Here is a 26,630-nt window from a genome sequence, read left to right as displayed (position 1 = left end):
TTATCCTGGTGAATCAGATACATGAGGTGCTGATTACTAATAACCTCTCAGGATCATGAGGCTGAGGCTGGCTCTCCATGACCACGTTTCTTCTTTGCCATCCTGCTCCCTGTTATGTTCTTACTAATAAGGGGCACTAGGGAGGGAACGGAAATGAGGAGGAAGGAGACAGGCTGCCCTCCTTCCGGTTTGTTTGCTGTTCCTCTCGGCATCTCCCCGCTGCAGTTCTTCATCCCAGCAGTTCCGGTTGTTTCTGCAGCACGTGGTTTCAGTTTCCACTTTGTCCCCATCTCATAGAAGCAGCCCTAGGGAGCCCTGTCAGAGCAACAGCACCTGCTGAAATCTGGGGCCCCGATCCCCCAGGCTCTCCTCTGAGTTCCTGGGGTCCCAGCCCCCTAGGGGCAGCCTCCTCAATCCAGAGGTCTGGATTCCCCCTCCAAGCTTCTAATTCCCAACAACCTGACCTTTACCCTGTGCACCCACCCCTCCCAACCCCCCACACGTCCACCCGCCCCCAGGCCTAGTGGTGATAACTGCTTCCTGCAGTTACTCTTTCTGTGTTGGCTTTGTTCCTTTTCAGTTCTCCAATACCTCTGTCTCCAATTCCCTATATAAAAAATTGTCTCTTTAAATAATTGTGGTTTCTTTTGTCCTGACTAGGTCCCTGACAAAATGGTAAAGTTTGAGTTCTAGTGTCTTGGAGGATTAAGACAACATCCCCTAGCCAAGGGGTCACTCGCAATTGTTTAAACTCCTCTTTTGGGACCAGTAAGTAAAAAACGGGTACCAAGAGCTTCAACTGACACATTTCATTGCCTTAAGAAATTTCCAGATGAGCACAGGACAAAGTTGAAATTGTTACCACACGTGAAACTTGCTTACACAATCTGTCCTGCATTCAGAGCTAACATGTAAGACTGGCTCACTGGTGAGCCTTGTGAGGAGAACACAAATTTTGCTCAAAAAAGACTTGTATTCTTCTTAAGGGCTTCCATAGGAAGCATCACTTGCATTATCCACCAGGCAGAGACCAAACCTTGACCTTAAATTTGAAGCCGTCCATCATGCTGTATCTGGACAACTCTCCACTCTCAAATCAATCATCTTTGTTGAGGGGGGAGGGTGTAGCTCAGCAGTAGAGTGTGTGTGCTCAGCAACCACGAGGTCCTGGGTTTGATCCCCAGTACCTCCGTTAAAATAAATTAATAAACCTAATTACCTCCCCCCAAAATAAAAAGATAAAATAAAATTTTTTAAAAAGGAAAAACAAAAAATCATCTTTATTGGGGCCTGCTTCCTTCTGAGCTGGCTGTTCCCTGCCACACCTTGTATATGGACTTTGCCTCCCTACCCCTGTGGGGGCAGTTTCCTCTGTCTGGAGTCCCACTGAGCGTACAGACACCTGGAGCAGTGCACACACTAGGAACTCAACACATGCTGGGACCGGCCTCTACCGCCTTCCCTCTTTAGTAAACTTTCCTCAGGATTATTCTGGTTTGAACTGCCATAGCGGTTACTTTATGCACACATTTTACACCCAGCAAATGTTACCTTCTGAATCGCTGGTATATATCCAGTGTTCCCTCCTAGATTGTAAATTCTTTAAAGTCAAGCCCCACAGTGCCTCATAGACCTTGCACAGGATAGTGACCAGTGTGTGTTTGTTGAGTGAATAAATGACACTAGAATGTCATCTAGTTTTTTTCAGTTGTTCCTTTCTCCTCCACTGTTGTAAATATCTCAAGTTCTCTTGCAAATGTAGAGGCTATAAATAGTATCTACATGTCTTATACTATATCCACAGTGTTATAAAATAATTTCATTTGTCTAGATCTGCATTAACACTTTCCATACATTAACTGTTCAAATTTTCATGCCAACTCTGTGGAACCACTTTCCATTTTAACCAAGGAAACAAGGCTCTGAGAATTTAAGTGACCTTGTCGAAGGTCACATAATGAGACAGTGATATTCCTGGAATTTGACAAGGGCTCATTTCACACACATTAGATGGCCTCTGGGGAAGTCAGCACTCAGGCAGTGGTGATGCCCTGATGAAATCACCTGACAGATCACGCTTCTTCCTCTGCAGAGCCTCACTTCAGTGCCAGGAACCACCTGAGAGGGGTGACTCACCAGCAGTGCCCGACCATCTGCTATGACCCTGAAGACAAGTGTCATGGTCAGGCCACCGAACCAGACTTCTACTGGACTTAGACAAGCCTCTGTGTGTTCATGAAAGGAACTCAATGGGCTCTTGGAGGCGCCCCACTGCCCCTTCACCCCAGTCAGGAGCATAGCTCTGGGAGGAGGAAGGCAGGCAGCAGAGAGGTAATTGTAGCTTCTCTGTGCCCCCAGCTCCTTCCCATCTTTTTAAAGATGAGTAGGTGACCACCCACCTACTCAGTCCTGGGTGACCCAGTCCCCACTGACATTCTTACTGGCCCACAAAATTCAAGCACACTAGCCACATGGAGGGGGCACAGTACAGGTAGCAGAGCACACTGCATATATTTTCTGTTCCTGTCAAGGTCTCTGAAAAATAGAATTCATATATGCCTTTGATGGCACCCTCCACAGAGACTTATAGTGAACATGTTTTTATAAAAATATTTGTTAGCAACTTTACAGGTAATTCAGATACTTTCAACAGGTACCAGGTTTTCTGGTTTCAAAAAAATCATAATTAATATCTACTTTTCTTCTCTATAATATTTGATACATAAGATGGCCATATTGTAAGACTAACACTGGATTGGAGCAAAGACCAGGGGTCACTACATCACTGCTACACACTGGGGAGTGGGTGGGATCCGAGGTTAAGCACAGGCTTTGTGAAACCTGGAACTTGCACAACCTGGGGGTTCTCTTTAAGTAAAACAATTTTTTAAAATACAAACTTATTAAGAAAATGATTATTTATTTAGAATGTAAAAACAAATTATAAATTTTAAAAAGCTGCAAAATGAGGAGAGGGGCGCAAGGAGTGGGACTGAGGTAAAGGAGAAGCGGGGTCAGCCCTGAGGTAGAGGGAAGAAGGTAAGGGGCTGGGAGAGGAGATGTGCGGCCAGAGCAAGAAGGGGTGAACAGAGAGAAGTGGGACCGAGGCAGAGGCGGAGCAGAATAAAGAGCTGAGGTAGATACAAGGAGCGGAGCTAGGAGAGAGGCCGGGACAGAGTACAGCGGAGGGACAAAGGCAGGGCCAAGGAGGAGAGCAAGGCCTTGAGAGCAGGGCCTTGAGAGAAGGGATGGGGGCTTGAGCGGAGAGGAGGATCTGGCAGAGGAATGCGGGGAGGGATCGAGGGGAGGGCGGGTTCCTAGGAGGGAGGGGGTCCTTGGGGGAAGGTCAGGGGTCTTTACAGGTGAGGGTGTCGGCCGGGGAGGGAGGGGGTCCTGGGAGGGAGGGGAAGGAAGGAGGGTCCTTGGGCAGAGGGCCGGGGGTCTTTGAGGGGAGGCCAGGGTATGGAGGGGAGGGCAGCGTCCTGGGAGGGGCGGAGGGACGGGGTCCTTGGGGGAAGGGGAGGTCTTTATAAGGGAGGGTGGTGTCCTAGGAGGAAAGGGGTCCTGGGGGTAAGTGGAGAGGAGTCCTCAGGCGGAGGGCGGGGGGAGGTCCTTGAGGGGGAGGCTGGGGTTGCGAGGGGAGGGCAGCGTCCTGGGATGGAGGGGGTCAAAAAAAAAGCTGCAAAATGCCATAGACATCATAAAATTCAAAAAAGAAAACATGACATTTTAATTAATTTGCTTCCTGATTCATCCCTTCATAACTTTTTCGACTTTTTTTTTGGACACATTCTCTTTGATTGCCTCTTCATGTGGTAATTGTATAATAGTTAATAAAGAAAAACAGAAAGAGCTTTCCGGGGAAGACCACTGCCCCGGCTGACGGGTGCTGGGGAAGTCTTCCTGACCGCCTGCGTGGCGGTAACTCTAGGCCGGGTACCCGGGGGCGCCAACCAGCCTGTTCCGTGGGAAGCTCCTATTCAGAATGACTGCATCTTCCGCGACCGTGGTAACTACATTTACTAGCAAAACGCGGCTGGGTCGGGTGTGGGCCTCGGGGCCTGGTCACCAAGGTGCGCTGGGGCCGAAACTGCCAGGCGGGCAGGGCCGGCACCCTCGGCGCCCACACGCTGAATGCGCGGCGCCCGCCCTCCTGACTGCCTGCTGCGCGGAGTACGATGCTGCCTCCTGGGGGGGGCGCGTGGGCGTCCTCAGTGGAGTTGCATTGCAGGGCACTTTGTTCCTGGTTTTGTTTGAAAGAGTTTATGTGGTTTCGAAATGGATGCTTTAATTCTGTTATTGTTTCATCTTTTGAGGTTGCTATTCCAATTCCAGATGATCGGATTAAATATAGGAGCTTTAATTGCTATAACAACTGCGCATTCCCTATTTCTTTAGCAGCAAGCTCATCGCCTGTTGGGGTTTCTAGATGTTTCTTTGGAGACCTGGCTGAAAATTCAAATGACTAATATGGGTCTGCTTATCGGTCTTGGGCTGGGATTTTTGTTGACACTCCAGATGTTTTGAATCCACTCCCTTATAGATATCTCTCCGAAGCAGCCATCAACTGGGTGAAGTTAGTTCTCAACTATAGCGACCAACGTGGATACCCCGGGAGGTCACTCTCCCCGGGCTCTGTCCAGGTGGCGTAGGGAAGCACAGGGCTCTGCCCCTTGATGAACAGTCCTTTTCCACAACGTTGGAGATGAAGCCGGGCCTTGAGTCTGAGCCTGCATGCTCTTACAGCTTCTCAGAGTCCTGTGGACAATGACCGGGGAGAAAGACTATGCAGGAATCAGCTCTCTAGAGCAACCTGTCTGGATCTGGGTTGATCTGAAGTCAAGGGAAAATTTGCTTTAATCAGTTTTGCTACGGTAGAGATTAAGCCCATACCTGCCTTGTTTTACAGCGTTCTCTGGGGATTGGGGATAACTTGATTTGGGGAGAGAAGACGAGCCTCACTAATTTTGCAGTTAACACTAATGCTTTGGGTCCTTTATTTGGCAGGGAGAGTTGGTAAAGTGAGTAATACACTATTTTTGGAAGATAAGTCTGGACAGCTTGAAAATGTTTGGGTGCAGTGTTTAACCCTAGAATTGCACCTTAAAAACCAGCGGAGTGATTGAATATTCTGTTGCCTGGGGGCCCACTGAAATTTTTAAGGAATTCCAGATGACACAGGAGTGTGGGCAGGTCTGTTAAAAGGACAGTACAGTCTTGACCTGGGAGGCCCAGAGACCCTTCCAGGTTTCCTATAAGTTGGAAACTTGTCATAATAACTCTAAGTTATTACTTAGCCTTTTTTGCCATTCTGAAGTGGCATTTTCTAACGGTGAGTGGAGGGTAGATGCCCATGAGAACCTAAGTCTCCTGTTAAAGAGATCTGTGTCAGTTTCTAATGTACTCATAAATAAAGATGGTATTAAAAAAAGAAATATAATTATTTCCTCTAGCATGTATAACTTGACATTGTTTTCATTATTGATAATTTCAAAAACTCCTTTAGCATCCCAATTTCTTATCAGTGATGGCCTACAAATTTTCAGGAATATTATCAGATTTAGGTAGAACTCTATTAGGGTTTTTTTTTTTCCCAATATGGCCAAAACATTCAGAAGAATTTTACACAGTCTAGCTTCTGGATCCATACCTCTCAAATGTTGAATCTCCACTACTCACACACTGCCAGCACCAGGCTCTGCTCATGGCTTCATACATCCTCTGCATGGGTTGGCACAGCACAATGGATGTTGGGACTATTTCTGAAAGCCATTTTTCCACCAGGGCAGCTAACTGTACGTGAGAGTAATTGCAAACCAGGTAAATATGCCATTAAACCCAAACAAAAATGTTCCCTATACACTGCCCCTTATTGGATCTCAAAATTGTATCTAGGCACATCACCCAACTGAAGGGGAAGTGTGTTGGAGGAGAAGTTAGGCAATGAAACAAAAATCAGTCCTAACTGACCAGAGCTAAAATAGTCCATTGGTATAAATTTTACAAAATCAGACGAATATGTTAAATCAGTGTTCAGGTCCCATAATGTTGCATTCTATTTGGGAACAAGCTATCCAAACATATTGTCTGGAAAAAAATAAGATAGTGCACAATGGAGATTTTCTTGTTATGATGATCAAATGAAATCTATTTTTTGGTTAGTTAGCAATTTGTTAATGTATTGCATTCCTGATGCTAGTCTATAACCCATGGCATGAGGAAGGAGGGGTAAACACAGATATATCACCAGACCCCATCTTTGAAGAACTACTGACCTGACAGGGGCATCAAACTCTATAGGCATTCATTTTCTGCTTTAAAATACTTGATAGATTAAAAGAAAACAATAAAATAAATATATCTTGGCATTAATAACATTCTAATTTCATATTACATACATTGATTACTTGAGAAAATAAAGGCTAATATACAGCTATCTGAAAAATAGTTTGGTTGGAGAACCATACTAACGTGCAAGAAACAGTTCCTACCAAACTAGAGCATTCATTGCTTCATCTTGAATACAAGGCTGTTTACCATTTTCATCAGTCGTATGGTTGATGGACTGTAGCACATGATTATTAAATTTACAGACAATAGCAAATTGGAATAAGTGCTTATCACTTTGGAAGATAGGATTAGAATTCTAAATGACCTTGCAAAACTGGAAAAGAAGTCAAATAAAAAGTCTGATGAGCAATTGTATTAAGAAATGTGTGGCAAAGTACACTTAGGATTTTTTTAACTACACAAACAAAATGTAGCAAATTCCTTAACAAACATTTTTTTAAATGCAGAAATCACCACCCATCACAAATTGAACACACTTCAGTAAGTATAGCAATTACATTTTTTTTAATGCTTCATTTTGGAAGTGGTTTAGCAACAGTGTGAGTGAAACGAAACAGAAAATAATATTTTCCCACTACCCATGGGAAACTACTTTCCCATCTGGTGCCGTGCGAGCTCTCCTAGATCAAGGGCCTTTGCTCTAACTCAGGAGAAAATGATTTCCTATGGGTATCTGACTACAGAGCTTCTGTATCTGATAGATTTCTATCTATCATATTTTTTTTCTTAGTGGAAGGAATGTCAAAGCAGTGACATGGGGGCCTAAAATTGGAGTCTGTTGAAGTCAAGTCAACCAGTACTTGTAAAACATTTATGCATAACATTGCACCAAGTACTATATGCAATAAGATCTATGCATAGGGCATGGTATCTGTGGGTGAAAGAGAATTTGGAAGGATTAAAAACACAACAATAATATGCATTTTCTTCCTTAACTAAGTAGTAAATAAATTTCACTTATTCCATAACAAAAATTAGTGACATTTGTCAATTATCTGTGTCATTAGGATTTCTCTAAGGGTAATATTATGATATACACAGAATATTAATACAAATAGAGAAATATTTATAAAAATAAGTGTGATACTCAGAGCAGCATCACAGACACAGTTGGAGTAGCTTTGATGAGTCAGTCACAAGGACTGTGCCCCACAAGTATCAAAGGATCAGAAACCTGACAGCCTTCTAGAACATTATGACTAGTTAAAAATCAAAATCTATGTTTATTTTTGGCTCAGGTCATTTTTTTTTTTAACTTTGCTGGTATTTGAAAGCCAATCATAAAGATTTAAGGATATCTCATTAGCTTCACTGAGAGAGAAGACATCTAAACATCTAGAAAACATCCAAACCCAGGAGCCCCATGGGAAATAAAGCCCCATTTATATTTTATCTACATGATTTTATGCAATTTTAAAGATAATCTAGGAATGACTTATATGTCAGCTGTGAGTTATCAGCATGACTAACACTCTAAGAAACGTTCTACTCCATAGAAAAGTATCACTACAAAGAAATCCACCTTGATTTATTAGGTAGGGCTTCAAAATATTACTTCTTTAACAAAAATAATAGACTTAAGGTTTGAGTATATAAAATCTTAGAAGTACAGGCCCTTTTTGTAACTCGAAGTTTCCCCAAAGCATTCCATATTTAAAATTCTCCTCTGAGCAAACTCTCTGTGACTAAACTCTCAGGACTAGTGTTAACTGCTTCAGGTGGGATTATTTTTTTTAAAGGTATTTCAACATAATTACAAAAAGGCCACACATCAAATGAGTTAGAGGGAGTACCTTTGGTGGGGGAGGAGGGGATGGGAGTAGCAGTTGAGCAGTAAGCTAAAAAGTTTTAAAAATTTAAAATGAGAGAAGTTTTCATGGACTAATGATGATAATAACATGGAACGAATTAAGGAGAATAATGTTCATAATTCTAAATTTAAAAGTATTTTTTAAAGGAAGGGTGTGACAGTGTTTCCTGGGTAGATCAAAGTTCTCCTAACACAGAGGTTTTCAAATTCTCACTCGAGCAGTGGTTCTCAAAGTGTGACCCCTGGGCCAGCAGCCTCAGCTTCCCGGGGAATTTGTTAGAAATGCAAATTATCAGGCCGGATCCCAGACCCACTGAACCAGAAACTCTGTGCAGGGCCCAGCAGTCAAATGTTAACCAAGCCCTCCAGGAGGGTCTGATGCCTCATACAGGCGGAGAACCAAGTGAGCAACACCTAGGAGCGTTCAGCACTCACCGCCAATGCCCAGGCCAAGTCCTGGGCCAATTAAACCAGAACCTCTGCGGACAGGGCCTTGGCATCAGTATGGCTTTCAACACTCCTCAGATGCTTCCAATGTTGGATAGAGAGTCACTTCCTTGGAGAGCCCCTCTTCCTCCGAGAGAAGGAGCCAACTGGCTGAGCTCCAAACTTAACCCTCCTGCAGCAGGATTAATTATGTCTTGAACTGGCTTGTTTTACTTCTTTTTCAATGAAAGGTTTTCTTAAAAGAAGTGTGAAAACTACAAGCTGAGTAGAGTCAGGACTGATTAATTCTGTTTAAATCCATTAACAACTGTGTCACTAGAGCCAGACTCTGAAGGAAGGGACCCTGGAGTTAATTTTCATCTGTGTGGAAATAAGGAAGGGGATGACCATCCTGACCCGTGGGGCACAGTGAGGACTCCCAACAGCAGAGAATACGGAGAAAGGGACAGGGCTCTAGTGAAGGGAAGGGCAGGAGAGTCCCCCATCAGAATAACAGGCAGGCCCAGACAAGGGTTTAAAACCACAAAAAGCAGGTATGGTGTCACAGACAAATCTCACCTGCATCAGAGTTTACCTGAAGCTACCCTTGTACAGCCAAATGGAGATGAGTCAGACACAAAGTTCTCTCTGAAATTGTTCTGCAAAATATTGGGGAAACTTTAAAAAATTTGCTGATGTTAAATATACATGCAAATTTCTAGGCACTTAGCTCAGCAGATTATACCCAATCATCAGCATTAAAGGTTTTCTGGAATATGAGATGGGGTGTGTACCAGCAGGTTGTTCAAGAGACTCTGTTTCCCAGGTTTCCCTGGTGAGCTGGCGTCGAGAGAGAGACAGAAATGCAGGACTGTTCTGCCGTTAGTTTCTCTAGCGCCAAGACTTCAAGTAGTTGTACTGAAAGTTTAGCAGACATTGTTAAAGGGATTTCCATTCTTCATAAGAAAGATAAACATGCAAAAATTGAGTCTAATTTAGTGATTGAATTGTAAAAGATGAATGTAGGATTTTCTAATTTAAAAGAAACTAGATAGAAATTAGATTAGATTACCTTCCCTTTTTTAATCTTTTTTTTTAATTGAAGTTTGTTTCCAATGTTGTGTCAATTTCTGGTGTACAGCATAATAGTTCAGCCATTCATATACATACATATATTCATTTTCATAAACTTTTTCATTATGGGATATGACAAGATATTGAATATAGTTCCCTCTGCTATGAAGTACAAATTTGCTGTTTACCTACTGTATATATGCCTGCAAATCTCAAACTCCCAATTTATCCCTTCCCACCCCTCCCCCCACCATAACCATAAATTTGTTTTCTATGTCTGTGAGTCTGTTTCTGTTCTGAAAATAAGTTCATTTGTCTTTTCTTTAGATTCCACATATAAGTGATAGCATATGGTATTTTTCTTTCTCTTTTTGGCTTACTTCACTTCAAACGACAACCTCCAAGTCTATCCATGTTACTACAAATGGCATTATTTTATTATTTTTTATGTTGAGTAGTATTCCATTGTATAAATATATCACAACTTATTTATCAGTCATCTGTCAATGGACATTTAGGTTTTGCATCCAAAATAGCTTAAAGACTTAAACATAAGACAAGACACAATAAATATCTTAGAAGAAAACATAGGCAAAACATTATCTGACATACATCTTAGCAATGTTCCCCTAGGACAGTCTACTGAGGCAATAGAAAAAAAAGCAAAAATAAACCTAATCAAACACAACCTTATGCAAAGGAAACCATAAACAATACAAAAGGACAACATATGAAATGGGAGAGAATATTTGCAAATGATGAGACTGACAAGGGCTTAATTTCCAGAATATATAAACAACTCATACAACTGTTAATAAAAAAAAAACAAACAACCCAATCCAAAAATGGGCAGAAGACCTAAACAAGCAGTTCTCCAAAGAAGACCTACAAATGGCCAATAAGCACAAAGAAAAATGCTCAGTATCACTAATTATCAGAGAAATGCAAATCAAAACTACAATGAGGTATCACCTCATACCAGTCAGAATGGCCATTATTCAAAAATCCACAAATGGTAAATGCTGGAGAGGGTGTGGAGAAAAGGGAACCCTCCTACACTGTTGGTGGGAATGTAGTTTGGTGTAGCCAGTATGGAAAACAGTATGGAGAGTCCTCAAAAAGCTAAAAATAGACTTATGATATGATTCAGCAATCCCACTCTTGGGCATATATTCAGAGGGAATTTTAATTCAAAAAGATACATGCACCCCAATGTTCAGAGCAGCACTACATACAATAGCCAAGACATGGAAACAACCTAAATGTCCATTGACAGATAACTGGATAGATTAGATTAACTTTCAGTTGAAGACAGTGACGTAGTTATATATCCCAGTTATTTATGCTATCTCATTATATCAAATAATAAGATTTTGAAATTTGGTCCAGACATATAAAATACTGCAGATACAAAGAATTGGCATGGAAAAAAAATAAAAATGGAAAAGAATAGTTGGGGAATTTCTCATTTTTAAGAAAGCATCAAAATGTCCTTTAGTTTTTCCCTACAACAATAATTCAAAAACATTAGCTGCCCCAAAGTCACCTGGAAGGCTTGTTAAAACACAGATTGCTGGGCCCCACTCCCAGAGTTTCTGAGGCCAGAGGTCTGGAAAGCAATTCGATTTTGCATTTCAAACAAGTTCTTTGGTGATGTTGATGGTTCTGCTCTGGGCACCACACTTTGAGAAGCACTGATTTAGAATACTGAGTTGATTCCAGCATGCAGAATTTATTTAAAGTTACATACCACATAAGCTTTATAAAGAGATAAAGATTAAGTAAATAAATATATGTAACCTACCCCTAACCTAAGAAATTAAACATTACAGTGCAGTTGAAAGCCCCTGTACATCTTTCCTATTCCATTCCTCTTCCAACTTCAACCCTAGGAGTAATCAATATCCTTCATATCTAATTGTTATTCTTTATGGTTTGCAGAGAACTACAGAAAATCATTAAGAAACAGGAAATCTAAAAAAAAAAGTATACAATTATTTTTTAAAAGCATGAAATAACATTTTATATCCATTTGATGGGCAAAACTTAGGAAGTTGAGTAATGCCAAGTATTGGAGGGTTTGATGCTGGAGGGATACAGGGATATGAGAATGTTCATGCCTACTGGTGGTGCAGTGATGGAGCTTTCTAGAAAACAATCTAGAGTTTCTTGATCAAACCAATACAAATATACACTATGGCCCCTGCAACTTAGCTCCTGAGTATCCATCCCTAAGAAATTTCACCTATAAAAGGTGCCATATTTGAAGATTGTGATGGAAGTCAGAGGCAATGTGTTGTCCAATTGGTAATGCTCAACATTAGTCATTAGGGAAATGCAAATCAAAGCCACAGTAAGGATGACCTGGAGAATATGCTAAGTGGAGTAAGTTAAACAAAGAAAGACAAATACCCTATGTTATTACTTGCATGTGGAATCTAAGAAATAAAACAAATAAATTAATGTAATAAAACAGAAACGGACGCACAAATATTGAAAACAAACTAGTGATTACCAGTGGGGAGAAGGAAGGGGGGAGGGGCACGGTAGGGGTAGGAGTTAAGAGGTACAAACTACTGTGTATAAAATAAGTAAGCTACTAGGCCATATTGTACAGCTCAGGGAAATGTAGTCATTATTTTCTAATAACTTTAAGTGAAGCATAATCTATAACAATTTGGAATCACTATGTTGTACCTCTGAAACTAATATGTTATAAATCAACTATACTCAAATATAAAATTTTTTTAATTAAAAAATAAGCAACATCAAATGGTACATCTTAAATATATGCAATTTTTATTTATCCCTTAATAAAGCTGATTTTTTTGTTTTACTTAACTATTAAAAAAGATAGGGACCAATACTTACCTGGCAGGGGAGATACGATGATCATGAAGATGGTTTTCCCAGGGAGACGCTCATCCATTGCACTCCAGGTGTTCTGAGCCCTGTGATTTCCAAAAATGCGGAAGACTCAACTGTGTATTTGTGGTAGTGGGGGACTGTGTTTGCGCTTCCCCTAAAAAAAAAAAATAGGGACCACGTGTAGGTAACCTACAATGATTGCTTTTTGAATCTACAGAATGGATTCAAAACAAAGGTCTTAGGGGGCCACTCCCTAGAATGCTATCAAAAGAGCTGTGAAAAAAGATCCTGTGGAGATAACCTAATCTGGGAAGAAAGGTTTATGATAATCTAATCTGGGAAGAAAGGTTTGCGATAATCTAATCTGGGAAGAATGGTTTACCTACTCCCTCAAGAATATAAAAGGAGTGGAGAGAGGCTTGGGTGATCCACTTGGCAACCTGAGAGGGAAGCTACCAGAGAGGACCTTTCATCGCATGACCAGGCGAGCAGGCCGGAAAGAGGGTGAGTAGACCTCACCAACCCGTGTGTGAAAGGGTGGGAAGTCGGGCTTCGCAGGCCTTAGAAATTGTCAATATGGTTCTTTCCCTCCAGGGAGTGAGATTTGGGGTGCAGAAGTGAACGGGGAGTTTGCTTTTGAACATATCTCTAGGATTTGATTTTTAGAACTGTGTGCATAATTTTTCTATTTAAAAAAGTTTCAGTCTGTTAAGAAGTAATCTGAAAAAAAAAAAAAGTAATCTGGATCTTTTATCTCCAGATTACACAGGTGATTACATTTTACAGCCCAAATATCTGTAAAACAAATATTTGACATCAGACCTATCCCAGATAATTGGGGGAAGTATGGCCACAAAATTTATATTTGGTTATCAAAGGATTATTTTATTAAAGATTGAAGCCACGTCCAATAAGGCATATATTATATAATGTAACGTCTGGTCACTGATAAGTTTAAAAATCAGTATTTTTTTATAATTAAAAAAACCAATCTGGCATTGGAAAGGTGAACCGTAATTTTTTTTAATAACCTGGTATTTTTGCTCTGGGAATCTAATTATACATACTTGATCTTGATTACCTGCTTAATCAAATAAGTCCCCAGTAATCCTGTTGTAAGGCTTAATGAGTGGAATGCTTGAAGATATCAAAGCTTTTATTTTAAAAGGCACCCTTGGTTATTCAATTCTGAATAGAATCTGCATGGTAATTGAATGGTGGTGTGTGAAAACAGTTTTGGTCTTCATGCTCAATAGTGAAAGCCAAAGGTCAATTTGCCTTCTTCTTAGAAATAACCAATTACACGGTGGCCTAAGTATAGAATTCTCATTGGCTAAGTCAGGTTAACCAGGGCCAGCTTGGAATCCTGTCATGTAGTACAGCGACTTTAATGCCACAGTGTAACTAGACTTTCTTCAGCTTTAGCACATGTTTAGAACTCAGTGCCCCTCAACTCAGGCATCACAGGTAAGGAATGTACAGTTCACTGGTGAAGAATTGTTCACGCATTCTCTCTGATTAAATCAGGGGAATTGGAATTTGACGTCTTTGTATATAACAGCAAGAAAGATCAAAAGCATGATTTAAAATTCATACAGGGGTTGTAGGAGAGGGAAAAGGAAGAGGAAATTATGGTGTGAACAGCTAAATGAAACTACTGCCCAGTTTGAGAGTGTACTTGAAATGGGGTGCAATTAATTAATTTGACTCAGATTATTTAAAAATAATGGTTACAGTTGTTTAAAGCAGAAAATAAGAAAGAATAGCAAGGCATCAAAGTTAGTGAAGTCATATCAGTTGGCATTATTTTAAGAAACTTATAAACACCGCTGGAAATTCCTAGCTATCAATCTAGAAATTTCCATAGACATAAACTATACTTTTTTTTTTTTTTTGGTAATTCAGTGATTTAAAAAATTTTTTAAGAAACACTGGAAGCACAAATATTCATATAATTTTTATATAGCTTTTTATCAAAGTGTACAGTTGATTTATATTGTTGTGTTACTTTCTGGTATACAGCATAGTGATTTAGTTATACAGCTAAATATATAATATATATATCCTTTTTCACATTCTTTTTCATTTAGATTATTACAAAGTTTTGAATGTAGTTCCCTGTGCTGTACATTAGGACCTTGTTGTTTTATATTTTATATACAGTAGTTTGTATCTACTAATTCCAAACTCCTAATTTATCCCTCCCCTTCCTTTCCCCTTTGGTAACCATAAATTTGTTTTCTATGTCTGTCTGTTTCTGTTTTGTAAATACATTCATTTGTATCATTTTTCTTTTTAGATTCCACATATAAGTGCTATCATACAGTATTTGTCTTTCTCTGACTTCCTTCCCTTAGTATGATAATATCTAGGTCCACCTATGTTGCTGCAAATGACATTATTTCATTCTTTTTATGGCTGAGTAGTATGCCATTGTATGTATATACTACATCTTTTTTATCCAATCACCTATCAGTGAACATTTAGGTTGCTTCTGTGTCTTAGCTATTGTATGTAGTGCTGCTATGAACATTGGGGTGTATGCATCTTTTCAGATTAGAATTTCCTCTGGATATGTGCCCAAGAGTAGAATTGCTGAATCAAATGCTAAGTCTATTTTTAGTTTTTTGAGGAATCTCCATACTGTTTTCCATAGTGGCTACATCAAATTACATTCCCACCAACAATGTAGGAGGGTTCCCTTTGCTCCACCCCCTCTACAGCATTTGTTGTTTGTGGACTTCTTAATTATGGCCATTCTGACTGGTGTGAGGTTATACCTCATTGTAGTTTTGATTTGCATTTCTCTATAATTAGTGATGTAGAGCATATTTTCATGTCCCTATTCGCCATCTGTACGATTCTTTGGAGAAATGTCTATTTAGGTCTTCCACCCTATTTTGGAATGGGTTGTTTGTTTGTTTCTGTTATTGAGTTATATGAGCTGTTTGTGTATTCTGGAAATTAAGTCCTTGTCAGTTGCATCATTTGCAAATATTTTCTCCCAATCTGTAGGTTGTCTTTGTGTTTCGTTTACGTTTCCTTTGCTGTGCAAAAGCTTATAAGTTTGATTAGATCCCCATTTGTTTATTTCTGCTTTTATTTCTATTGCTTTGGGAGACTGACCCAGGAAAACACTGCTATGATTTATGTCAGAGAATATTTTGCCTGTGCACTCTTCTAGGAGATTTATGGTGTCTGCCTTATGTTTAAGTCTTTGAGCCATTTTGAGTTTATTTTTGTGTATGGTGTGAGGAACTGTTCTAACTTCATTGATTTACATATGGCTGAATAGCTTGGAAGCATGAATATTCAAATTCACTGATGGTAGACTCCTCTCAGCAAAAGCATTTAAAAAACCTTTGGAATTCTCAGCAGAAGTGTATTTAGTTATAATTCAGTCTGCAGTCTTTTTTTTGTCTCCAAGTACCCTTCATTACAGTAGAATTTTTCTGTATTGTCAAGCTTCTCATCCTTCTGGAAAATTTCAACCAATATGAAAAGGATTCATGTTTTTTGTTTTGTTTTGCATCCAATTAACATCACACTGGGAGTATTTGGGCCAAAACTTGGGACCAGAAGTTCCCATACTCTCTCTTCCAGACTCTAGTCCCTCTGTAGGAAGACTCTATATTTCCACTCTCACGTTCCAACCCCTCAGGCAGAATTAGGGATCTTGCCTCAGGGTTCCCATAGCACTCAACAGAAAACATTGATTATACATTTTATCATGCTGTACTGTAACTGTTTACACGTGGGTCACTTTTGACGCTAGCATCATTTTTCACAGTGGGAACCTCACCTCTTAGACCAGTGCCCGTGCATAGTAAATGCTCACAGAAACTTTCGTCAGACCCCTACAAGGAGAATCATGTTTAAAGAGGCAATGTGGGTAGATGGTTTTGTCTTTCTGCATGACAGACCATCAAAGGCATGTTTTCACCCTGCCTAGCTGATGACTGAAGCAGCAGCACCTGGGAGCTTTTAGCATTCACAGACCCCAACTTGTGAATCAGAATCACTGCAGGTGCCTCTGGGGGAGCCAGAACCTCAGGAGATCTGAGCATTTATTTAAGGAACCCATGGATCCTGATTTCATGAAAAGAACAATCAGTCTGGGAGCAGTTTTCAATTTTTGACTAGTTCGGTCATAAGTGTGTTTCAGCCTCTCCTTATGGAAGATGGAGGAGCCAATTCTCCACCCAATGCCTTGTTAGAGTTGGCAAGAGATGCAATCAGATAATATAAAGGAAATCACCTGGGAGTTAAATTGCATGGAAAGGCAAGTTATGGTCCTGTAAGGAGGACTTCCCCTTGGCTAGGAGAATTTGCCACTTTCTGTGAGTCACTTATCCTCTCCAGGGCTCTGTTCCCTGAGGTATAATAAATGATCTTCCAGGCCTTTCCAGCTCTATCTTTACATGGCTCTAAAATTCCTTCATCTTCTCATGTTTGGAAAAACTCCATCCTCCAACCCCTTACTGCATTTGCTGCCTCTCATCATTCTAACAGCTTCTGAATCTCAGCTGTTCCAAAAAGGCACACAGTGTTCTTACAATTTGCAGTGTCCTTATACAATAACCATGGCAGACAGAGAGACTGGGCCATGTAGATAGAGTGCTTTGAAAAGACAAAATCTCCTTAAAAATGAAAAACTATTACATAGAAGCAAGGGGTCCAAGAATAAAAAAATAACTAAAAACCTTGAAGGTTCATTTTTAATGATTCCATGATCATAAATTTGGTGCACAGATGCAGGATAAAACACTAAATAGGTCACAACAAGATGTTTGCCATCCTGAATTAAGCCCTATATGTACAGCAACCACTGGTGGGGATTCCCCCCTCTCAAAAAGGATTTAATTGAAGGAAAACTATTAAAAATACTGTAAAATCTGTTCTTAAGTAACTATCATTACCATTGACTGGTCAGCAACTTCAGTGTAGGTAGAGATTACCCACCAGTTAACAGAACACATGCCATTCTCTTCTCAATTAAACTTTTTTTTTAAATGAAGTGACCATTATTTTATTTATAGAAATAGCATCATAAATGTACATGACATTACAATGATCTATGTTAGACAAATAGCAATTTCTGTTCACAGAAATTATGAGTATATATAAATATCCCTGATGGAGAAGAAAACACATGTTTTAATGGAGGTATGTGAACTTGAATTTTTACAAGATTTTTAAAGTGAACAAAGTTGGAAATATTATGAATAGCAATGAATATACTGTGCATTGTTTTAAATAGCCAGAAAGAGAAAGAAAAATACCATATGATATCACTCATATGTGGAATCAATTAAACTTTAATTAGCATTTCTTTGGTGCAACAAACAAAATAAAGGCAAAGGAAAATTTCTCCTTACATTTTCAAAAAGTTAATCCAGTCTTCAAGTTCACATTTTTGCGAATCTAAAAGCCTACTCACACTTGTAAAATATAACTATTTAGAAGTATTATAATACACTTGCTTTAGGTTTGCCCTGTCTGGTATTTTCTCAGGGCCTGGCTTCTGTCTGCCTGATAGTGCACAGAAGGGAGGGTGATGCCAGAGGGGAAGTTAAGTCTAGAATTCTCTGTGCAAAGCCTCTGCCAAAGAGATCAGCATGTCACTATCACTGTCGGTGAATCTGTACTAGATCAATAATTCATTTCTGGGTCACTGATACTACTTATCAGTTCTTTGGTCTTGTTATTCATTTCAAGGAATAAAAAGTAAGATTATTCTAAGCAGTAATGTAAAAGTGAGTTATTAGTGGTCTTTTAGGAAAAATACTCAAATATAGCAACAACAGACCCCAAAAGAGAGTAAACAATCTGGCCTTGATACTGTTCAAGATAAGCCAGCCTGTTATCACCCTGACTTTCTTGATTTCACCTTCTAATCTCATTGTCTGCTGCTAGATCCTATTTCTTGGGTTCTGTGTCCTACCAAACACCAGCACTGTCCTCCACACATCCTTAAGTCAAGCATTAAACAATAATACCACAAAATGTGCTGGTTGTTCATTAAATACCTGCTATGTGCCAAGCGCTGTGTTAGGCACAGGGAAATTAACAGGACATGGCCTCTGCCTTGGAAAGCTTTATGGGGAGTGAGGGAGCATTCAGTTAGTCTATAAGCTTGTCGTAGATATTCTTTTCCTGGAGGTCATCTGATATTGTAAATAACATTTTCAGTTTCCTTTTTAACACTATGGAGATTGTCCTGACAGGCACATACCAATAAATCAACAAAAACATGTTCATTTATTTGTAAAACCACAATCATAGTTCTTAATTAAAGCTTATTAAAGGAAGCTAAGAAGCAGTTATGAATGATTTCTTTCCTCCTGACGACAGCAACCCAGGAAGGACAGACTAGGAAATAATAGAAATAATATTATAAAAGATCATGGAGTGGCCTCTTGCACAAAAGACTAAAGAATGTATCCTTAGCCATTCTTTTCATAGTATAATAACCAATTTCCATAGTTTTCAGCAGTATTTCTTAATCAAAGTGAATTACTTGAAAGTGAAATTTTACAAATACAAGCCTAATTTATAAAATTCAATTCAATAGACATAAAGTTACCCTATCAAGCTGCTCTAAAAGTTTGTTAAAGGCTTGGCCTCAGTTTCTATTTATCTCTTCACAGACCAGTAACAGCTTGTAGGGTGGCGCTGGTTCATGGACTACACTTGGAGTATCATTGGCCTAGGGCGCAGTTTCTCTTGAAATATTCATGAGAATGAGAAGGGAGGATGGAGTCCCAGTAATTTATTACATAATCATATTTGGTGATTCACTTTTACTAAACTCATAGAAGATAACATATAAGCTGAAATGCAAGGACTTTGGAGTAAATCCTTTCCAGGATTAGAATTGGGGGACTCCCAATAACCCATTAAAAGTTTATTGGGCAAGAACTAGAGCATAAGAAAGTAAATAACCTTAAGGGATGTTCCAAGGCAAGGAGAGTAATTTAGCAGAGGAATGAAGGCAGAGACTCTTGTCAAGCCACTGGGATTTGAATCCCAGCCACATCACACAAAGTTTGTCACAAAGTGTGACAAACTTTGAGACTCTGTGTCCTGATCTTTATAATGGGTATATCAATCTAGAGAGGTTTATAAAAGGATTAATACAGTACTTAATACAGTATCTAATGCATAATAAGCAATCGATAAATATCAATTGATGTGAATACCATTCTATAATGATATACCTCTACAATAACAAGCATGCTCACTGTATAGAGTCAACGACTCTTCCCTGGGCAGTGCTGGATCAACACTGATAACCCTCAAATCTCTAGGCTTTACTCCTCTATGTATGTACCCAGTATCATCTTCCTTCCATTCTCAGTCTTCCTCCAGGCAGATACAATAAAATCGATTTAATATCAGTTTACAATCACATTCTAGTTTGACTTCTCTTAGATTATACCAAAGTCACGCTGACTCAAGTTTGAGATATTTCCAAATGTCATACATTTATAGGCAATCTTTTGGCTTATAACCACAGATATGGTATATAAACACCTTCACTGTGGCAGTTTCTGGTTTAATTCTCTAAAGACAACCTTATTAGCTTTTATTTCAAGTTCTCAGGGAACTTCTCACTGGCTGGGCATTATATTTACACATATGATGGCAAATAAATTCACATTAAAAGCAAATTATAATAGGATTAATTCTCTGGAAACATGGACTCAGAACAAGATGGTTGTCATGTTTTGACAGCTGGAGTTAGGTTAGAATAACCTAGTGCCTTCATCTCTGCTGCTGAGATTATAAGGCTGCAGATCTATCAGAACGACCTCTTGGACAAATTCTAACTCCCAGTTTCTAAATGCCACATAAATACTCCTTCCTCTACTTCTAAATAGTCATCCTACGATTAAATGTTTCAATTTTCTTCCATGTAAATAACATTCCTAGACATTCATTTTCTGAAAATATTCCCTGAAATTCTGAAAATATTAAGAATATTTGATATGACTTAATTCATTTGATCATCACTTGATATTCCCCACTCCCAATAATAAGGGTAGCATTTTTGGAAAGAAATCAGAAAATATAGAAATTGGTAAAGAAAAAAATTTTTTCATCACATCACCCAGTGATACAAAGAGCTTAAATATCAGTTATAACATCATTGACATTTTGGTTTATTTCTTTCTGCTTTTAACTTACATTTTTACATGGTTGTAATTATACCAATTATATAATTTATATCCTTTTTTCATTTAATATTACAGAGTATTTCCTCTATGTTAAAGTCATTAAAGGCTACTTTTAATATCTGAAAAATATGCCATTGTGTAGATACTTCATATGTTAGTATCTCAAGTGATATCACCTACTACGTGTTGATTTTTTTTAACCAACTTCTATCTCAGAGTCTGAGTTTTCTAGTAAGTTGAAGAAAAAAATACAAATGTGTGTAGCACAGATTGAAAAACAGTTAAGAGCACAATAAATTTTAGCCTTTCTTACTATTATAGTTACCTATCAGGAGTTTTGACTGTTCTGTGGAAACTTAAGTATACAATTTTTAGGCATTCCCACTCTATTCCTGAAATCATCAGAAATAATTCCTCTCCAAGAATAATTTGAGGACCTTTATTTCTTTTATGTTTCTGGTTTATTCCTTACAAACACTTTGCTGATGAAAATGGTCATGTGAATTATGTAACTTTCTGTCAGGGTGCCTATAAAATTCAGCCCCATGGCATAAAATAAGCTTATAATAATGGCCTTATATGTTTTTTGGACATTGGAAGCTATAGGGCACGTTGTGATTCAAATTGTCTCAAAGCTATTTCACTATCTTTGATCTACTCACTTCTCTTCGTTTCTGCCATCCTCGCCATAGTCAACACTTTCACTGTCCACCATTTAGCAAGGCAGGAAACCTCAAGTCTTTCACCCCATCACACCAATTCCACTCTAGGGCTCTCTTCACCATTCTACAAAGAATAGGAAAAAAATGATTTTCTTAAAACAGAAATTTCCTTTTAGGCAGCTGTTGCTCATTGTCCTTAAAATAAAGTCCAATACTTACCATGGCCTGGAAGGCTCTGCGTGACCCAGTCCCTGCCAGGTCTCCAGGCTGACTCCTGCCTTTCTCCTCTTTTCTTACTTTGCTACAGCCCCTCCAGTCTTTCATTTCCATGAGCACAACCAAGCTCCTTCCACCTGGGGTATCTGTCCTGTCATTTCCTCCACCAAGAATCTCTCTCTCCTCCTCCTCTTTCTGTGATTCATTCTTACCATTTAGGTCCAGGTCTCCTGGGAGACACTGCCTGCCTTCCCTGTCTAAAGTCACTGCCCCAGCTATTCTGTTTACCTCCTTCAAAGAGCATATTACAACTTATAATTCTATTCTTCGCTTAGTTACTTGTTATTTTCTCTTTCCTCATCTGTATATAAATTCCACTGGCAGCAGGAACAATGTTTATGTTGTTCATCATAAGATAGCAGAGTGCCTGGCAAAGGCTAGGCATTTAACAGGTGTAGAGGAGGGAGGGAGGGTGGGTAGCCCCAGCTATGGGAGTGAGAGAAAAGCCCAGGGAGCCTGCGGAGCAGGGCCAGGCAGCCCTCTGACAAACCCCAGTGAGTACCATCATTAAAAGGACTGAAAAACCAAGAGAAGCCTGCAAAGAAAACTGAGGAAGACTGCAAACAGGATGCCCCCAAAGGATTTCAGGAGGGAAATTAATCTGGTCATATCTGAACAGATACTGAGTATCTCCTGAGTGCATTATTATGTCAGAGGCCGCCAGAAATGCATGATATGATACTATCTTAAGTAGAAGAAATTTTGAAATGCTTCTATGCTCCTTTTTTCTTATTCAGTATCTTCTGGTAATGAAATGAGCTACAGAAATACACTAAAATAGCAATGTTTGTTAACAGCTAAAAACAAATTGTGATAGAGTAGGAAAAAGGCATGCCTACTATAGTTTTTCTGTTAAATGTTATGTTTGCTGTACACTGTTCAAGAACATGCCTCCTTATGTAAGGCTTACCCCAGTGATGCTGCTTGGGTCAGTGTTGGCCTGGATTATCTGCAGTCTAAATGCCAACTCTGTAAATTAAACCTGTCAAATGACAGCTTTGCCATAGCATGCATAACAAACCTTTAAAATTTATTTATACTCCACTCCGTTGCTCCAGCCAGATTAAATTCTTCTTTCCAGAGCTATTTTTGCCTCACTTCAGCCTGTGGCATAATTGTTTTATGCAATTAAATAAAGACTGTGGCCCTCCTGATTTCTAATTCCCAAGTGATTTTTATTCAGACTTTAGAACAGAGAAAGAAAATTTTCCAAGTTCACTAAAAATAAGAATTTTCTAAAACTAGAGTCCTCCTGGTACCCAGTAATGTGAATCAGTCATAGTAATGGTATGCTATGAAAATATTACCAATTATTATAGGTTCATAATAAACCCTTTATTCTGTCCCAAACAGAATAGTGAGACAGTTCCTTTCACTATGCAAATAGAAATATTTTTACTAATATGTCTGTCACATCTTAATATGTGCACAGAACCTCCACAGAACAGTCACTATATTAAATGGCAGGGTTTCTAATGTGAAAACACAGTTTCATCTAATTTGAAGACTTACCTATGCAATTTTGGGGTTTGTATTCAAATTGATTAAAATTAGACATGAAAGGTAAAGGGACAGAAAATGAACACATTAGAGATTTACTAAAGAGAATTGTTTCTTAAAATAGATAATTTTAAAAGGTTTTTTGAAATTGCCTTAAAGCAGTTTTACAGAGAAAACATTACCTCTAATGACTGAGTTTGACAACTTAATAATAAAATGTTTAATTCTGATCCAGTAGGATTCATTTATCTAAAGATATTTACATCTTCAGCACCCACCTGGATGTCTGACAGGGTCAAAACACAATAGTCCAAGTTCAGGGACTGGCCTATGGACTTTGACCCTGAAAGGCTTCTTGTGACAAGCTTAATTGCTTTTTGGAGATTTCTGTGTTAAAAATTCGCACAGAAATAATCATGCAGCACTGCTATTTGGTTTTTGTTATTCATCAAACTTCCTAAAAAGAAGACTTGATCTCATCACAAGAAAAAAACCTGTACTTATATATGGAAAGAGATGTTAGCTACATTTATTGTGATTATTTTGTAAAATACACAAATATTATATCATTGTCATACACCTGAAGCTAATATAATGTTATATGTCAATTTTGTGTCAATTTAAAAGTAATAATACACAAAAATATAGATTTTTTAAAAGACTTGATGAATCTTTAAATCAGTAACTTAGAGGAAGAAAATGAAGTCACTTTTTAACATAGAACATACTTCAGTTTTAAACAACATTCACACACCAAAAATTATGTATTTAAGTATAATTTAAGTATACTCTACATTTTTAACCTTTTTTTTACAAACCACATAAAAAGATTCATTTTAGATATAAAATAAAATAGGCTGTTCTGTAACAACAAAAGGAAAACAAACTTACAGTGTTGATACAAGCTGTGTATCCCTGAATTTTTAGGGCACCTTTTAAGTATGGGGATATACTTAGATTGCCCTCTGCACTAGTATCCAGATGCCTACTGGGGTACTTGTCTCTACTAAGTATACTTGGCACATCATTATACCTTGTAATCTAGTATTTTTTTTCTGGGTTGGTATTGTCACTTTTGATCTTTCCATCATTGCAGTGGCAATACTGTTACTTTATTAAAAAATTTTTCAGACTCCCTCAACCTACCATTTATAATCTTAATAAATCTGAGGAGAGAGAAAGGACTGAAACCCTCCATTCTTTTTATGTCTGGTATAAATGGAATCATTCAAAGTTTACTAGATCTGCCATCCTGTAGAGATTTCTCTGCATCTTCATCTTCAGGGTTTGCTGATCCAGACAGACTCTTTTCAGAAGCAGTCTTCCGCAGTGTTTCATCTTCCATAAGGATTTTCCTTGTGATTCTTTTATAGTCTTCTTTATCTCCCAACTGTTGGCTTTGGCATTTTGAATATGCTGATGGAAAGTCCTGCCTACCATGAGCTCAAGGACACATGTTCTGCTGAGAAAAGTAACTCCTACCAGGGCATTTTGTTTAGCTGGATAAGAAGTCTTCAATCTTAGGGCTTCTTCTGGAGCATTGCCTTTCAGAGGTTTTCTCTTACCTCTGGATGTCTGGACCACTATTTGCAAGCCTGCTAGCTCAGTCTGGAGAACCTCTACTTCCGTAAGTATGGGTTCTGATGCTCCAAGTGCAAATCTATAGAGGTTAAGTGAGTCCTCCGACAACAGGATTCTCCTAACCAATGATGGGTTGGACTACTGTTCTCTGAGAATCAGCAGCTTAAAACTATTGGGCTCAGGAGAGCAGACACGCTCAGCATAGCAGTGAACCACAATAGCACGGGACACATATAAACATGGCAGCTGCCAGAGTGCCAGGCCCATAACTACTCTGAGAGAATTCAGTGAGCTGGTCAGCGAGACCACACTTAAACCTTGTTTAAAGTGTGTCCTTTTTCTTCAATAGCAAAAGCTTTATCTAGTTTTTTATCCTTGAACTATGTTCTTTCAAAGTAGAAACAAGCTAGTTCCTCATCTGAGAAGCTAATAACAGCCCCCCACCCCCGGCCCGAAGCTGTTAGGCCTCTTGTGAGTTTGAGCCCAGCTTTTCCAGCTTGATGAGCAACAGCTGACTGGATACTTCATGTCAGCGCTGCCGTTGCTAATTACAGGATCCGGCTCACAAGGCTCACAACTCGTATCACAAGTTCTACAAGAAAACTGGCTCATACTGAATTAGCTCTGCTAACTATTAGCTGAATTTGTATCTTGTCCCACCAAATTCATTTTTTGAAAAGCCACTGGGTGAAAAAAACTTTCACTTTGCCCCCAGCTCACTGTGCTGACCATCTTTGGGTGAGAGTTGCTGATTGTATATGTGTTTTCTAACTACAATATTGTGTACGTGGGTCAAGCCTTTTATATATTATGGTGTTAATTCTGCCCGTGTTACATCGCCAATATTCTCTCCCAATGGGCCATTAGGTATTTTAACTTTGTCAAATGTCTTTTGCCATATCAAGGATTTTAATTTTTATATAATGAAATCTGTCTTTTTCTTTGTGACTTGAGTTCTCTGATCTAGTTAAGAAGGCCTCTCTCACCCCAAGATTATTTTTTTAATCCTCCTATATTTTTAGGACTTAAAAACTTCAAATCTTTACTCCTTTATAGTTTGTGAAGGGACATTATGTATTTCTCAAGTTCTTTAGTTTCCCTTGATTTAGGTGGGATTCAAAAGTTTCCTTGGCAAGCAATTTATTTAAAACGAAGGTGATGTGACTTTTGTTCCTGCAAAAGCCTGCCTAACCCAATTCCTTTTGAAAGCACTTACTTTGTTTAGAGTATACGTTTATAAGAAAGTTGAGTAAGTATGCAAGCACAGTCTCTTTAGTATAAGTTCTGACAAATCCTAAGATGCTGCTGACCAAGAAAACAATTTGATCCCTAAAGCCCTCTCCAATCCACTGCTTAGTGAAAACAGCAAACAAAGGGCCTCAGTGTTAGCAGAAAATCGAGTTCTTCAAAGCAGGTAAAACTCCTGTTTACTCCTTCCAGAAAGCGGAGAAGAAAGAGTTTTCAGATTATAAATGACAGAGTTGCCCTTGTGTAACACAGAACAATTGTGATAAGGCTTTTACTTCTTAAGGGCCTAAATTACGAAGATAGTGGGACAGTTCTGAAAATGAACAAAAAGGAAAGCTTTAGCTTTGACGCAAAAAATTACATCAGTCCTTGACAAAAACCGAAGATTCCTAATTTTTAAAATGCTCCCTAACCTTTCATTATCCGTGACAACGCATCAAGTGAGCAGCAGTACAAAGGATGCATGTGATTTCGAAATGCCACGATTGAGCCAATGCTGTTGCCCGCGTACGTAGTACGAAGGCGTGACCAAAATAGACTGTGGCGAGCAGAGGGCTTTATCTGCATCACGAGATACTCTCCCATCCTCTATAGGATGTTTGCTGCAGTAAGTCCTCCCCGCTGGAACGAGCCCCGCGACCGGTGCTCGCTCTG

General features: G+C 39.0%; 2 long non-coding RNA genes and 2 other non-coding genes across 6 annotated transcripts; 3 read left to right on the top strand and 1 right to left on the bottom strand.

Moving 5' to 3' along the window:
- Positions 1-532: 532 nt before the first annotated feature.
- LOC141578488 (uncharacterized) lies at positions 533-2,899 on the top strand. The gene is made up of 2 exons (XR_012508874.1): positions 533-768; positions 2,093-2,899. It is a non-coding gene; the product is annotated as an uncharacterized LOC141578488 (long non-coding RNA).
- A 37-nt stretch (positions 2,900-2,936) lies between these two features.
- On the bottom strand, positions 2,937-26,630 carry LOC141578395 (uncharacterized). 3 transcript variants are annotated; one of them, XR_012508781.1, is made up of 5 exons: positions 21,591-26,630; positions 21,372-21,495; positions 12,533-12,683; positions 9,167-9,246; positions 2,937-5,793 (listed from the first exon to the last, which is right to left on the bottom strand). It is a non-coding gene; the product is annotated as an uncharacterized LOC141578395 (long non-coding RNA). The 3 variants fall into 3 exon arrangements; XR_012508779.1 differs by having other exon boundaries at positions 21,372-26,630; XR_012508780.1 differs by lacking the exon at positions 9,167-9,246 and having other exon boundaries at positions 21,372-26,630.
- LOC123618741 (small nucleolar RNA SNORA73 family) lies at positions 4,598-4,801 on the top strand. The gene has a single exon (XR_006727211.1). It is a non-coding gene; the product is annotated as a small nucleolar RNA SNORA73 family (small nucleolar RNA).
- LOC123618740 (U1 spliceosomal RNA) lies at positions 12,525-12,686 on the top strand. The gene has a single exon (XR_006727210.2). It is a non-coding gene; the product is annotated as a U1 spliceosomal RNA (small nuclear RNA).

Source organism: Camelus bactrianus, chromosome 8 (assembly GCF_048773025.1).
Source record: "Camelus bactrianus isolate YW-2024 breed Bactrian camel chromosome 8, ASM4877302v1, whole genome shotgun sequence".
In the NCBI taxonomy this organism is placed as follows: domain Eukaryota; kingdom Metazoa; phylum Chordata; class Mammalia; order Artiodactyla; family Camelidae; genus Camelus; species Camelus bactrianus.
The sequence above is the reverse complement of the archived record's forward strand: the minus strand, read 5'-3'. Positions and strand labels throughout refer to the sequence as shown.